This window comes from Mustela erminea, chromosome 12 (genome assembly GCF_009829155.1).
Source record: "Mustela erminea isolate mMusErm1 chromosome 12, mMusErm1.Pri, whole genome shotgun sequence".
In the NCBI taxonomy this organism is placed as follows: domain Eukaryota; kingdom Metazoa; phylum Chordata; class Mammalia; order Carnivora; family Mustelidae; genus Mustela; species Mustela erminea.
The window spans coordinates 81,728,989-81,744,313 of record NC_045625.1 but is presented as its reverse complement, the minus strand read 5'-3'; the positions used below and the strand labels follow the sequence as shown (position 1 = coordinate 81,744,313).

General features: G+C 47.2%; 1 long non-coding RNA gene across 1 annotated transcript in view; it reads right to left on the bottom strand.

Annotated features, from left to right (window-relative positions):
* Window positions 1–9,026, bottom strand: part of LOC116569947 — a 42,154-nt gene extending 33,128 nt beyond the window's left edge. Inside the window, exons 1-2 of the long non-coding RNA XR_004277258.1 lie at window positions 8,943–9,026; window positions 8,207–8,510 (exon numbers count right to left, since the gene is read on the bottom strand). This is a non-coding gene — a long non-coding RNA (uncharacterized LOC116569947). The remainder of the gene's footprint in view (window positions 1–8,206; window positions 8,511–8,942) is intronic.
* Between the last annotated feature and the right edge of the window lie 6,299 nt (window positions 9,027–15,325).

Below are 15,325 nucleotides of genomic sequence, written 5' to 3'. Positions count from 1 at the left end.
AAGGAGATGCCTTGAATAAAGAAAATCAGGAATGAAGAAGTTACAACTGACACCAAAGAAACACAAAGGAGCATAAGAGACTACTACAGAAAATTATACGCCAATAAATTGGACAATTAGAAGAAATGGTACAATCTTCTAAGACTGAACACTGAAGAAATAGAAAATCTGAACAAATTGAACAAATTTTTTAATTAAAAAACTGCCAACACACAGAAGTCCAGGACCAAATGGCTTCACAGGTGAATTCTAGCAAATATTTAGAGAAAAGTTAACATCTATCCTTCTCAAACTATTCCAAAAATCAGAAGAGGAGGGGATGTTTTTGAACTCATCCTATGAGGCCAGCATTATCCTGATACTAATCCTATAGGCACTACAAAAAAAGAAAATCACAGACCAATGTGAATATAGATACAAAAATCTCCAACAAAATATTAGCAAACCCAATTAGAAAATACATTAAAAGGATTATTCACCAGGTCAAATGGTATTATCTCAGGAACACAAGGATGGTTGATATCCAAAAACTGATCAACATGACCTACTACATTTAACACAATGAAGGATAAAAATCATATGCATATCCATAGGTGCAGAAAAAGCATTTGACAAAGTTTAACATCCATTTATGATAAAAACTCTCAACCAAGTGGTACAAAAAACACATACCTCAACAAAATAAAGGCCATACTGACAAATCCACAGCTAATAAGTGCTCAGTAGTAAAAAGCTGAAATCTTTTTTCCCAAGATCAGGAATAAGACACGGTGTCCACTCTCACCACTTTTATTTACCAGAGTGTGGAAGTCCTGTCCACAGCAATCAAATAAAAAAAGAAATAAAAGGCATCTAAATTGGTAAGGAAGGAGCAAAATGACACTATTTGCAGATGACATGGTGTTCTACTTAGAAAACCCTGAAGACTCCAGCCAAAACTATTAAAACTAATAATTGACTTCAGTAAAGTTGCAGGATATAAAATTAATATACATAAATCTGTTGTGCTTCTATACACCAATAATGAAATAGTAGGAAGAGAAATAAGAAAACAATCCCATTTACAATTGCGTCAAAAAGAGTAAAATACCTAGTAATAAATTTAACCAAGGAAGTGAAAGATCTGTACTCTGAGAACTATGAGGCATTGATGAAGGAAATTAAATATGACACAAATAAGTGGAAAGGGACACCACGCTTGTGGACTGGAAGAATTAATATTGTTAAAATGTCCATACTCCCCAAAGCAATCTACAGATTCAGCGCAATCCCTTTCAAAATACCAACTGTATTTTTCACAAAACTGGAACAAAAAAAATCCTGAATGTCTATGGAACCACAAAGACTCTGGCTAGACAAAGCAATCTTGGGAAAGAAAAACAAAGATGGAGGATCACACTTGCAGATTTCAAGCTATACGACCAAACTGTAGCAATCTAAACAGTATGGTCCGGGCACAAAAACAGACACACAGAGGAATGGAACAGAACTGAGATCCCAGAGGTGAATCTGTGCTATTATGGTCACTTAGTCTGTGACAAAGGAAGTGAAAATATACGATGGGGGGAAAGATAGTCTTTTCAGTAAATGGTGTGGAGAAAACAGGACAGCTATATGAAAAAGCATGAAACTGGACCACTTTCTTATACCCTACACAAAAATAAACTCAAATGGATTACAGACCTAAATGTAAGACCTGAAGCTCTAAAACTTTTAGACTTTTTGAAAGGGTTTTATTTTATTTATTTATGTATTTGTCAGAGAGAGAGAGAGAGAGCGAGAGAGCATGAGAGCATGCACAAGCAGGCAGAATGGCACACAGAGGCAGAGAGAGAAGCAGGCTCCCTGCTGAGCAAGGAGCCTGATGTGGGACTCGATCCCATGACCCTGGGATCATGACCTGAGCCAAAGGCAGCGGCTTAACCAAATGAGCCACCCAGGCACCCTGAAACCATAAAAATTTTAAAAGAAAACATAGGTTGTCATGGATATTGGCCTTAGCAATATTTTTCTGCATGTGTCTCCCCAGAAAGGGAAATGAAAGCAAAAATAAACAATTGGGACTACATCCAAATAAAAAGCTTTTGAATAGTGAAGGCAACCATCACGAAATGAAAAGACAACCTACTGCATGGGAGAAGATATTTGCAAATGATAAATCCAATAAAGGGTTCATATCCAAAGTATATAAAGAACTCTTACAACTCAACCCCAAAAAACTCCCCCAATAATCTGATGTAAAAATGAACAGAGGACCTGAATAGACATTTTTCCGAACAAGACATAAAGATGGCCAAGAGATACATGAGAAGATGCTTGGCATCACTAATCACGTGGGAAATATAAATCAAAATCCCAATGAGGTATCACCTAACACCAGCAGAATGGCTAAAAACAGAAAGACAAAATAACAAATGCTGGTAAGGATGTGGAGAAAAAAGAATCTTCCTGCACTGCTGGTGGGAGTGTAAATTGGTGCAGCTGCTGTGGAAGACAGTATGGAGGTTCAAAAAAAAAAAAATAGAATTAACATAGGAGCCACTAATTCCACTTCTGGGTACTTTCCCAAAGGAAATGAAAATACTAACTCAAAAAGATATCTGCATCTCTATGTTCATGTCAGTATTATTTACAATAGCAAAGATCTGGAAGCAACCTACGTGTCCATCTGTAGAGGAATGGATAAAGATGTGTATGCATACAATGAAATGTTACTTAGCCATAAAAGAGAATGAGATTTTGCTATTCCTGATAACATGGATGGACCTAGAAGATATTAAGTGAAATATTTCAGGTAGAAAAAAACAAACACTGTATGACTTCACTTATATGTGGGATCTAAAACACAAAACAAACAAAACCAAAACAGAAACACACTAAAAAGTATAGAGACCAGAACACACTAAAAAGCATTATAGAGGGCACATGATATGACGGGCATTGGGTGTTCTATGCAACTAATGGATCCTTGAACACTACATCTGAAACTAATGATGTATTGTATGTTGTCTGGTTGAATTTAAATTAAAAAAAAATAATAAATAAATAGAAAAACCTGGTGGTTTCCAGAGGGGAGATGGGCAGAGGAATAGGCAAAGTAGGTAAAGCAGATTAGGGGCTACAGACTTTGTTATTATAAAAAGTCACAGGGATGAAAAGTATAGCCCAGGAAAGAGAGTCAGTAACTGTAATAACTTCATATGGTAACAGGTGGTAACATTTATTATGGTGAGCCTGTTGCCATGCATATAACTATGGAATCACTGTTGTGCATCTGGAACTAATATAATATTACATGTCAACTATATTCAACTAAAATTGAAAAAAATATTAAAAGAATTTTAAAGCCACTTGTCCTTCTCTGCTGGGGCTGTGATACTCATGTTTACACATTTGTATGTTATTTGGTGTTCTTGGGGGAGTTTCTGCATGTTTTTAAGAAGGGGATTGATAAGAGTGAATGCCAAGATTCAACTGATGCTTTCGTAAGGAAGCCGCTGGCCATGGGAAGGCTCCCTGGGAAAGGGGGGGACAGAGAGACAAGTAAGCAGACCACACAAACCATCCTGACCAGTGGGAGTGGGAGGGACAAATGTGCTGGACAGATGGGGCTCTGCGGAGGTAGGGTTAGTGATAATAGAGGAAGGGGAAGGAAATTTGACAGTAACGGAGTGTTTTCATTTGGCTTACTGACAGGCAAGCGGGGTTGCTCTGGTCTGAATGTGCCCCACCCCCCAATTCATAGGTTGAGAAATGCTAACCCTAAATAAATGAGGCCCTGGGGGTAGAGCCCTCATGATGGGAGTATTTCCTTAGGAGAGAGACCCAGCTGAGCTCCCCAGCCCCTTCCAGCTACAGGGACACAGCAAGAAGTCTCAGATCTGGCAGAGGGCCTCACTCTACCGTGCTATGATCTTGGTCTTCTGGCTTCCAGAACCGTGAGAAATACATTTCTGTGGTTTATAAGCTATCCAGTCTGTGACATTTAATTTAGTATTATTATTTACGATCCATTTATTTATTTTAGAGAGAGAGAACAGGGGCAAACGGGGGAGAGAGAGAGAGAGAGAGAATATCAGGCAGATTCCCTGCTCAGCACGAGCCTAACTCGGAGCTCAATCTCACGGCTCGGAGGTCACCACCTGAGCCAAGACTCAGAGTCAGGCACCCAACTGACTGAGCCACCCATGCGCCCCTGGTGAGCTTTTAACCTTTATTTTATAAGGGGAAGAGGATACACTGAGTTTCAGACAGGAGAGACAATGGAGAGAATTCAGCCATCATTTGGAAGTACAGATCAGGAGTCAAGAGCTAAAAAAGTAATTCAGAATTCAGCCACACAGAGGAACCAAGGGAAGCCCTGAGAGTAGATGTTATCACCCAGAAAGAGCTATGCAGGTCTTTTACAGGCCCGTGGGGGAAGAGGGCCAGGTTAGACCTCGAGAGGTACTTATAGTAATGAACACCAGAGGAAGAACATTCTAGAAATAATTCAAATTCCTAACACTATGGGAGACCATCTAGCTCTCCACTGCTGTATCTGATTTTTCTTTAACACACAACAAAGACTGGGGGTGCCTGGCTGGCTCGGTTGGTAGAGTGTACAACTCTTGACCTCGGGGCTGTGAGTTCAAGCCTCACATTAGGGATACAGTTTACTTAATTAAAAAAAATTTTTTTTGGAGTGCCTGGGTGGCTCACTTGGTTGGTCTACCTTTTGATTTTGGCTCAGGTCATGACCTCAGAGTCTTGGGATCGAGGCCAACTTTGGGCTGCACCCTCAGCGGGCAGTCTGCTGGGGGATTCTCTTTCCCTCTGCCCCTCCCCCCACTTGTGTGTGCGCTCTCTCTAAATAAATAGTCCTAAAAAGAAAAAAAAAGAATGATGACTCATCTTCTTTAATACAGAATCTGTATTCTGTGCCTGTTTGAGAATAAAAGAAAATAGATTGTTTTCTCCTGCATATTCTCTAAGGCAGTATTTCAACTCTTAGTGGTTGGCCGTGACCCCCAGAGAGAAATACAAGTTGCTTATGCATATATAATTATGTATCTGAGACAAAGGGCTTTGTGGAACAATATCTACCTGTATCTTCTACATCTGATGCTATTTTCTATTTTACTCTCTTTCAGTAAGGAAAGAAAAAAAAAAAAAAGCTAACTGGGTCCCAGTGAGTTGATACCAGAAGAGACACTGGGGTTCAGGGCGGTGGTTTCGGGAAGTCCACTCTCCCTCTAGTGGTCGGCATCTTTCAGCAGAGATCAGAGCTTGTTCCTCTTAGTCTCAGCTTGGCCTGGCGACCCCTGCAGAAGAACTTAGCTCCATCTCCAAGGGCCCCTCTTTCCTGGAGGAATTTTTTTTTTTTTTTTTAAAGATTGTATTTATTTATTTGACAGACGGAGATCACAAGCAGGCAGAGAGGCAGAGAGAGAGAGAGAAGGAAGCAGGCTCCCTGCTGAGCAGAGAGCCCAATGCAGGGCTCGATCCCAGGACTCTGAGATCATGACCTGAGCCAAAGGCAGCGGCTTTACCCACTGAGCCACCCAGGCGCCCCTCCTGGGGGAATTTTTAGCTTTAGGAGGAAGTCTAGGTGAGTTCTGCCCACAGGGCTGCTGATGTTGTTCCCAGAGGCACATCATCACCATCACCACCATCATCAGGACAGGGACTGAATCAAGCACTTCACATACATTATTAACGATTCTCATAACAAGCCTGTGAGGGAAATGTGATTATCACCTCCATTTTACAGATGAGTTCTATCAGAGCTAAGAGAGGGAGCCCCCCCCCAACTCTGATCTGCCCGTGAGTGGAGAGCTGAGCTGCCTCCTCGGCTGGCTCTCGGGGCAGGGGGATAAGCTCCATCTTCCTTGGTTTGCTCCATGTCATCCCCGTCAGGCCCCAGCAAGTGTCTCTCAGCGAGGCTGCGGCTGTCACAGAGTCTCTGACATGCCTTCAAGAAGCAGAGGCAGGAAAAGAAGACAGCCAGAGAGGAAAAGTAAGGGAGCTGCGCGGAAGGCTGATGAATGTACTTTTGAGGCAGGGCTGGAAAGGGGTAGCGGACAAGCCCTCGGCACCTTGACCTCCTTGCCCCTGTCTTGGCCCTGACGGTCACCCACCCCCACATCTCCAGCAGGCTGACCTCTCCCAAACAGCTCTGTCGTCCTCACTCTCGTGCTGTCTCGTGCTGCCTGCGGACACGGCCACTCTCCCTGTCCAGAGCTGAAACCCTTCCTCTCTCCCTTCAACGCCAGTTCAGGGTCTCCCCTTCTCATGGCCATTCCAGCCCTAGCTACCGCCCCCATTCCTGGCCCATGACCCCCTCATGTGGTTCAGCCTGGGAGCTTTTCTCTCGGGCTCTGGATGCACGGGGCCTGTCTGATCTCAGTGCCTGGGGTCGTCTTGGGTCCCCGCCTGGAATGCATCTCCTCCTTCCCCCTCTAGACCTACCCAGGCTCGAAGACTCTGTTCCCACCAGGCTTCTGCCCCGATGGCTTCCCCTATCCCTTCTTCTGTCTTTGCCTCTTTGTCTTTGTATCATTCGTTGAGGAGTATCACCAAACACTGCAGAATATTTAAATGGTCCACAGGTACACCCTCAACAAATTCATTCATTCGTTTAATTTACTTAAATATTTACTTATTTATTTTTTAAAAAGATTTTGTTTATTTGTCCGATTGTTAAGCAAGAGGAGTTGCAGGTAGAGGGAGAAGCAGGCTTCCTGCTGCGCAAGGAGCCTGATGTGGGACTCGATCTCACGACCCTGAGATCATGACCTTCGCCAAAACCTAAGAGTCAGACATTTAACCAGCTGGGCCACCCAGGTGCCCCTTCACTCATTCATTTTAAAATTATTGTTTGAATTGCCTATTAAGTTTCTGACGCAGGAAAATCAATGAAACTGAAGGTAGGTATCATGCCCCCAGGATTTGCAAACAGGGCAGCTCCGTGCAGGGGAGAGCTGTAGGAGCAGGGCCAGACCCCCCTCACCACCTCCAGAGAGGAGGGGGCATGTGAGAGAGGGTGGGCCGGTGAGAGACGTGCACTCTCCGGGTCACAGATATTGGTTCAGAGACGGGGTGTGCCCAGCTAGGCCCCTGGGAAACCAGTCCCTGGTTCTTGCTAGAACTATCTGGGAATGCCAGGCTGGTGGAACATGAGCCAGGAGCTGCTGGCAATTATTACTGCCACCACCTGCAGGGGGCCCATCCAAAGGTGAAGCCAGCATGGAGGGCACTGGCATTGAGGGCTTCTGGATAACACCTGCTAAGCCCCTGAACGCAGCCACTACTGCACCAGAAATCCATTGAATTCTTTCTCGCTGAGGCCGGTTTCTGGGCAGATTCAGTAACATACCACTCCAACAGCTCTAACTGTGTGGCCTCTTCTGTGATTCCCCACTCCGTGGTGATCTACCAGCGGAGAACAGCTCAAGACATGGCTCTCCAGCCCTCACTAGCCAAGCTGCATTCCCATCCTGGCTCAGGCCGGGCTGAGGGTCAGATTCAAGTGAGTCTGTTGATTTCACACGGCGCTGTGGAGAGGAGCCCCGCCGGTCCCCCCATGTCAAAGCCTTCCCATGGCCCTGGACTGGCGCTGGTGGCCTTCAACTGCTCAGTGAATCCCTGTGGCTTCTGGACCACTTCCTGTCCGCCCACTGGTGCCAAGAGTTGGTATTGGTGTCTCTGCACATGGTAGAGGTGACCCTCTATCATTTGATAGGCGAGGTGTATCTCGAAATGAGATAGGATCCTCATGTCGAGCAAGACTTGCGGAAATGAGCTTGTAGGTCTACAGGGGACCGATCAACCGTAAGTGGTGACACAGAGAGAACCAGGAAAGAAACTTCATTTCAGTAATGCCTGTGGACAAGTGCTGGCCACTGGGTATATGCTTTATCTGTTCTCTGCCAACTTCTTATCAGTCCATCAGCGTGTATCTAATAAGCACTGACTAGAAATTAGAGCCAGACCCTGGCAGGCATCTGCCAGAGCCCTAAGCCAATATTTGTCTAATACACATCTTTGGCGATTAATAATGCTTTACAGCCTTGATGTCATTTAGAGACAACATTGAACACAAGGAGGACAAACTCTTGGTTCCCAATATGGTGCCTGTCTCCACCCCTGGGTCAAGGAATGACCAAATATTCCTGAGAATATTTTCACACGGCGGGTTATGCCTTGAACTACAACACTGCCTTACCTTCAATGTCCTGAGGACGTCCCACCGGCTTCCGTGCCTGCATCCAGTCTCCGGCCAAGGCCACACGCGGACACGCCCTTGGCTCAGGTCCTTCTTGCTTAAGTGCTTCTGCCTGGTGAGTATTTGGAACATTTCAGGCACCCTCTCTGGCCCCTTTGAGGTAAGGCCTTCTATAGTCCAGTCATAATAAAATAATGACAGCAGTCTTCTGCGACGGAGCCCAGTGAGTATCTCCTGTTAGAGGTGCATTCAGAAGCGAGGCTAGCCACCGGTCTGCATGTGAGATGGTGGGTAGCGGGTAATCCTACCAGAAAGGATGATTTAATTAGAACCTGTTAGGAGCAGGACTTCCCATTCAGCTCCTTCTGATTAAGAAAGCTCAGACTGGACGCCTGGGTGGTTCAGTGGGTTAAGCCTATGCTTTCTGCTCAGGTCGTGATCTCAGGGTTCTGGGATGGAGCCCGGCATCAGGCTGTCTGCTGAGCAGGGAGTCTGCTTCCCCCTCCCCCTACCTTCCTCTCTGCCTACTTGTGATCTCTCTCTCTCTCTCTCTCTCTCTCTCAAATAAATAAATAAATAAATAAAATCTTAAAAAAAGAAATGAAAGCTCAGACCCTTCTGAGACGGAACAATATACCCCCTACCCCCTAATATCCCAGAAATCACTAGGCCTGAAAGATCTGGTAATAGTTGTATTTTTCCTATAGCCAAGAGCTGGGCAGTAGATTTCACTTACCTGCTCTCCTTCACGGAAGCTGGGTTGCCGTGGTTTTCAAGCAGATGCTAAAGCAGTGGGTCTCCTGGGCACTGGCTCTCAGCCTGGAGGTCACATTAGAAAATGAAGATTTTAGGGGCGCCTGGCTAGCTCAGTCAGTAGAGCATGACTGTTGATCTCAGGGTTCTAAGTTCAAGCCCTGCATTGGTTATGGAGATTACTTAACAATCTTAATAAATAAATAAATAAATAAATAAAGATTTAAACCTAAATCTTAAAAAAAAAAAGAAAAAAGAAAAAAGAAAAAAGAAACCTGGGGGTTTAAAAAACTACTCATGTCTGCCCCGCCCCTCCCCCACCCCACTGAGAGTTAATGTGGTCTGGGGTGCATCTGGCATCAGGATTGAAAAATCTTGCCACCTGGGGCACCTGGGTGGCTCAGTTAAGTGTCTGCCTTTGGCTCAGGTCATGATCCCAGGGTCCTGAGATGCAGCTCCTGCATTGGGTTCCCGGCTTGGCATGGAGCCTGCCTTTCCCTCTCCCACTCCCCCTGCTTGTGTCCCTGCTCTTGCCATCTCTCTCTGTCAAGTAAATAAATAAAATCTTAAAAAAAAAAAAAAAAAAAAGAAAGAAAGAAAGAAAGAAAGAAAAAGTCTTGCCAGCTACTTATAATGTGCTGTAGTTGTGTGATCTGACCAGGTGCTGAGGAAAAAAGAAAAGGCTAAATCCAGCCTTTGTTTATAAAGGTTATCATTGCTTAGAATTTTCTTTTTATATGCCATGGAATTTATGACTTTGTAATAAAGAAAACTGGACAAGGCTTTTTGGTTTTTTTGGCTGTCGGTGGGAGGAAAAGTCTCCTCCTTGGGCATCCCATAGTAGAGGGGGTCGGGGGCTGGGGAGTGGGGGGGAGGTGCCTGGGGAGGGTTGGGGGTGGGGGGAGGGGCAGTGCTCTGTATACCAGGATTGGCAGCCTTGCACACTTGTCCAGTGTAGGGATGGGGTCAGGCCGCTAAATGCTGGAGGAGCAGGATACCAACAAGGAGCTTTAGGCCTGGAGTGAGGCAGGACTCCTACCTAGCTCAAGGCGTGACATTGACTCAGGGGTGGCTGATTGGCACCTTTTTTTTTTTTTTTTTTTTTTTGAGAAGACATACATAAGGATTTGTAAACTGAATCTCTCACTTGTAAGAACACTGAGCGGTCAGCTGGGTGGCTCAGTCAGTTAAGCGTCTGACTCTTAAATTTCAGTTCAGGTCACGATCTCATGGTGGTGAGATCAAGCCCCATGGGGGGCTCCGTGCTCAGTGGGGAGTCTGCTGGGGATTCTCTCCTTCTCAAGCTCTCTGAAAATAAATAAATATTTAAAAAAACAAAAAACAACAACAAAAATCCCCACTGAGTGCCAAAAAGCACATGCGGAGAGTAGACACACAGACCCCAACCTGTCTTTGAAAGTCACCTTAGTTCCTTCCCACACTCCATGAGAAGACAGCTGGTAATCCTCTCTCAAGCGTGGAGATGCATTGCAATTCTTCGAATAAAAAACAAACATCAAAAAATTCCAAGAGTAGGGGCGCCTGGGTGGCTCAGTGGGTTAAGCCGCTGCCTTCGGGTCAGGTCATGATCTCAGGGTCCTGGGATCGAGTCCCACATCGGGCTCTCTGCTCAGCAGGGAGCCTGCTTCCTCTTCTCTCTCTCTGCCTGCCTCTCTTCCTACCTGTGATCTCTCTCTGTCAAATAAATAAATAAAATCTTTAAAAAAAAAAAAAAAAAAAAAAAAAAAAAAAAAAAAATTCCAAGAGTAATCAGTGTCCTTGGTGCCGTCCTCTTCAGTGTGTAGACACGCATACGGAGACCCAAAGACTTAGAGGGATATGCCCAGGGTCGCATGGTCAAGTAGTGGCCATAGGACATTCTTGAACATTCTTGATCAAACATCTAGTCCCTACTTCTTTCTTCCCAACAGAATTACCAATATGGGCATCTGTCCTTCCCAGCGTGAAACTTAGGGATGCTCAAGGTGACAGCATGTCCAGCACTGAGCAGATCCTGGTTCATCTAAGCCAGTCTACACACGGCATTCTCCCGGGAACTGCTACGGATCCCGTGGTGAGGACTTGACCTGGGGTGGCCCAGTCAGATCCACGGGGAGGACTTAGGTCCCACGCTTGGGGGAGAAGACGGTCTTTCCTGCCTGTTGCCTCCATTCCCAGTGGGAGCCATCAGGGGTCTCTCTGATGCAGGTTTCCAAACACCATCAGAGCACCGAGTGACTTTCTAGGGCTCGGTTTGCGGCAGGTGAATCTTATGCTGGTCCCCAGTGCAGTGAATGGCAGTGCCTGCGTCTGCACGTGGAAACAGAGACAGGAGAGGAAGAAGTACCTGAACTAGCCAAGATATTGTGGCTGTAAGAAATGGATGATGCACTTCAAGCTGCCTAAATAACAAAAGAAACACACTGGCTCAAGTAAAGAAAAAGTACTTGGATGCGTGACTCAATCTATAGGCTCAAATGACATCACTAGGACCTGCCTCCTGTCACTTCTGGGCCGTCCTATCCACCCACATTGACTTTATTTATTCTCACATTCCCCACAGGGTCAGTGGACAGCCAACAGCTCTGGACACACCTTCTCCCCGACCCCAGACCCGTGGAATGGACGTGAACCCCTGCCCCCGTCATTGCTCTGTGGATCGCAGGGGTCTCATTGGCTCTGGGGGATCACATGGCCATTTCCCCACCGATGGCTGCGGCCGTGGTCTCAATGGCCAGGCCCGAGCTGTGTGTCTCTCTCTCCCTGGAAAGAACATCAACTGCAAACAGCAGCCGATCCGTGAAGGAAAATTACTGTTCTGTCAGCCAGGAGACAGGCAAATTGGTGCTGGCTGCCCAACTCAATAACTAGAAGCTTTTCCAAATGTGTAGGTTTTGTTGGGTTTATATTGTGCACAGAGCAAGAGAATTTGAAATCAGAGATCTCAGCCCACAATAGTTCACTGGGGAGGGATACCACTTTGCCATTTGCCGGCGGATTTGTTGGGGATTGAATGAGATCCTGTATAGCAAAGTACTTTTTAAAATGTTAAAGGCTAAACCCACATGAGGGACTGTTGTCTGTCATTACTGTTGTCTTTTCTGAGTTTCTCCCACTCATGCTCTGATTAGGATGTAATGTGATTTCAGGCAAGACAGAGGAGGAAATGCATCAGTAGCAGCTAGAATGATTTTGGCCAAGGTGGCCCTAAGCATACGTGGCATCTCTATGAGAATGAGAAATAGACCCCTCCTTCCCTCTAGGTGATGCAGTTCTCAGGGAACATGGCTTGACAAGTGGATAGAATCTTTGTGCAAAGAAAAAGTCACCCCTTCCCCTAGCTAGACAACCTGAATGCTAGCTGACATGGCAGGGTAGGGGGAAGCCTACTGGATTTCAGCAGTTGCTGCCCCCTAGGCAGGAAGGTGACCAGGCAGGGGTGGGGAGTTCTGTGCAGTGCACAACCTGCACTGCTGTACTTTGTGGCCCTGACGCTGGTGATGAACCATCGAGCAGGTTGAACTCTGGAAGCCTCACCACTCCTTTTCCTGGCAAAGTTCATGCAAGCCTTAAGACCATTTATCACCTTCCTCTTTTTGGAGCATGTTCACTTCGTGCTAAATGCACCAGGCTGCATTCTGTTTCTTTTAGTTAATTACCCACTGGCGCTTCAGAATCGGCCGGCCTTTTCAGATGCTCAGTGCACATCATTCCAACAGCAGGGAAGAGAAGACTTCCTTTCTAACCACGCTGATGAGTGATGTCGCTGAGGGTGGCTCACCCTTTAAAATGAACACAGGGCAATTGCTGCACCGCGGTCGGCTGTTGCTGGAAAGTCAGAGCCGATTTCTCTGAAATGCCCAGGAAGAAGGGAGGGAAAGCACAGACAGCTTCCCCTAGACGGACCGCCACTGTTTGCTGTTCTAAATCCTCCTGGCAACAGCAACTCCGGAAAGAAATTATTTGAACCAGAGCCAGCCAGCCTCCAGGGAGCCAGGGATCTAATACTGTCGCCTTTGTGTTGCTGTGACTGAAAGTCGTCTTCTTCTTAAAAGATTATCCTTCTCTTGCGTGACAGATGGATAGTTGGAGCCAGCAGGAACTTGCCATGTGGTTGTCCCTTTCGCTTCACCCTTGGTGTCTTCTGGGACACCTGAAATGCTAGAGACTTTTCAACACGACGTGAAGCAGGATTCACCCATCGCCGCGAGGCCAGTGCTGCGGTTTAGGTGAACCGAGTGTCAGTGTGACGCGTGCTCGGGTCTCTTTGGCCTGGACGGCACCCACCTTGGCTTCATGTCGCTGTTCTTCCTTCGGTCCCCTCCGGGGACCCAGGAGAGTCTGCTGCCCCACCTGCCAGCTCCTGTTTCTGTTTGTCCTCCTCTCCCCATAGATCCATCCTCTGCCCCCCCCCCTTTTTTATTGCCCCCGCTGGGCTCCTTGCCCCCATGCTTCTGGTTGAGAGGCACAGCGGGCCCCCGGAAGGTGTCCGTCTGTTTCCTGCAGGGACACTCAGTGATACAGTCTTCATCCTTGCCCTCTTCTGGAGTGTCTTCCTGGACGTTCGCCTGGGACCTAAGAGAACGCCCCGGCCCACCTCTTCAGCCACCTGTGCCCGTGTTAATTCTCTGTGACCCTCTCGTCTTCCGACGCTCTTCCATCCTCCTCCCCTTCCTTCTGCTCACCGACAAGAACCATCATAGCTGCTTCTTAAGTGGTCTTCTTGTTTCCACTCCATCCTGCCTCTTCTGGAAATCAGCGATTTAAAAAAATCTCCCTAGATACAGGCCTCCGGTTATGGAGTGAATAAATCCTGGGGAGGAAAGGGACGGCACGGGGGGTGCAGCCAGTGGCATCGCGACAGAGTCGGCTGGCGACAGAGGGCAGCCGCGCCTGTGGTGAGCCAGCGTCACAGCGTCACATACAGAAACGTCGTGTTGCTGTCGTACACCTGAAACCGAAACTCGCGTGACCCTGCGTTACATTAGGAACCTACAGCATAGTCTAAAGATTTTATTTATTTATTTGTTTTTAAAGATGGTTTTTCTTTGAGAGCAAGAGAGCCTGAGCTGGGGGAGAAGCAGAGGGAGAGGGAGATGCAGGCTCCCCGCTGAGCAGAGAGCCCGATGTGGAGCTCAGTCCTGAGACTCCGGGATCAGAACCCGAGCTGAAGGCCGACACTTAACCGACTGAGCCACCTAGGTGCAACCTACTTATTTATTTGAAAGAGAGAGAGAGGCAGAGTGAGAGGGACAGAGTCTTCAGCAGACTCTGTGTTCAGGACGGAGCCCAATGTGAGGCTCAACTCCAGGATCCTTAGCTCACAACCTGATCCGAGACCAAGAATTGTCCCCTTAACTGACTGTGCCACCCAGGCACGCCCTGTAAGTCTATTTTTCAAATATAAATCTCCCCAAACACCTAGAACCCATTTATGAAGGGAGGTTCCTGATAGCCTCCATCCTCCCCTTGTGAGGGTCTCCCAACCTGCCCCACCTTGCTGGGAGCCCTGGGAGACGGACGGATCAAAGGGCTCCCTCACCCCCTTGCTTCCTGCTGGGTTGAGCCAGTTGGGAAGCACTGAAGGGAAAGCAGAAGGCAGGAGGAAGGTGAGGTTGGGGTACTCATCTCCCCGGCTGCCTCCCGGATGGGCAGGGGTTGGCAGTGGCCATGCGTCCCTCGCGTGGGCCACAGCTGCCACAGCAGACGCCCCCGCCGCTGCTGCTCCTTCTCCCCTCCGGGTCTTGGGAAGAGAGCCTCTCCCTCCTGCTGCTCGCCTGCACCTGCCCACCACCTTGTTCACAGTCCTGTCCTGTGAAACTGTCCTGAATGACCTTCAGTTGAGGGTGCCTTGGACTTCCTGCTGGGACCCCGACTAACGTCCTGGGGCCCTAATGAGTCAAACCCAGTGGACTCCCCTTCTCATCATGGAGGAGCTCGCATTGCATTCCGGTCACTCCAATTTAATACAACTTAGCTCAGTCTGGTTAGAAATTTCATCTCCTCTCTAATTTAATTCTCATTTCTTGTCCTCTCCTCAAGGATACGGATGCTTGGAGTAAGGCGTGGTAGAGCCCTTCAAGTCTTCTCCCTCTACCCGACATCCAGTGCATGTTGGGGAGGAGGAAGAGGGGAGGGGACAAATCTCTCTTTCCCCATCTAGCTACTGAGACAGTTTCATCTTTCTGGTCCATGAAAGTCTCTGGCTGACACTGTGGGCCAGGGGAGGCTCTCTAAGGGGCAAGAGTCCAGACGAATGGGCGAGGTTATTCCGTGCCAACCAACCAACCAACCCAGAATCTGAAAAACCCAGATCGGCAAAGCCTGACTTCTCTTTCTACAGCACGTCCACGGCAGGTCAGCAGA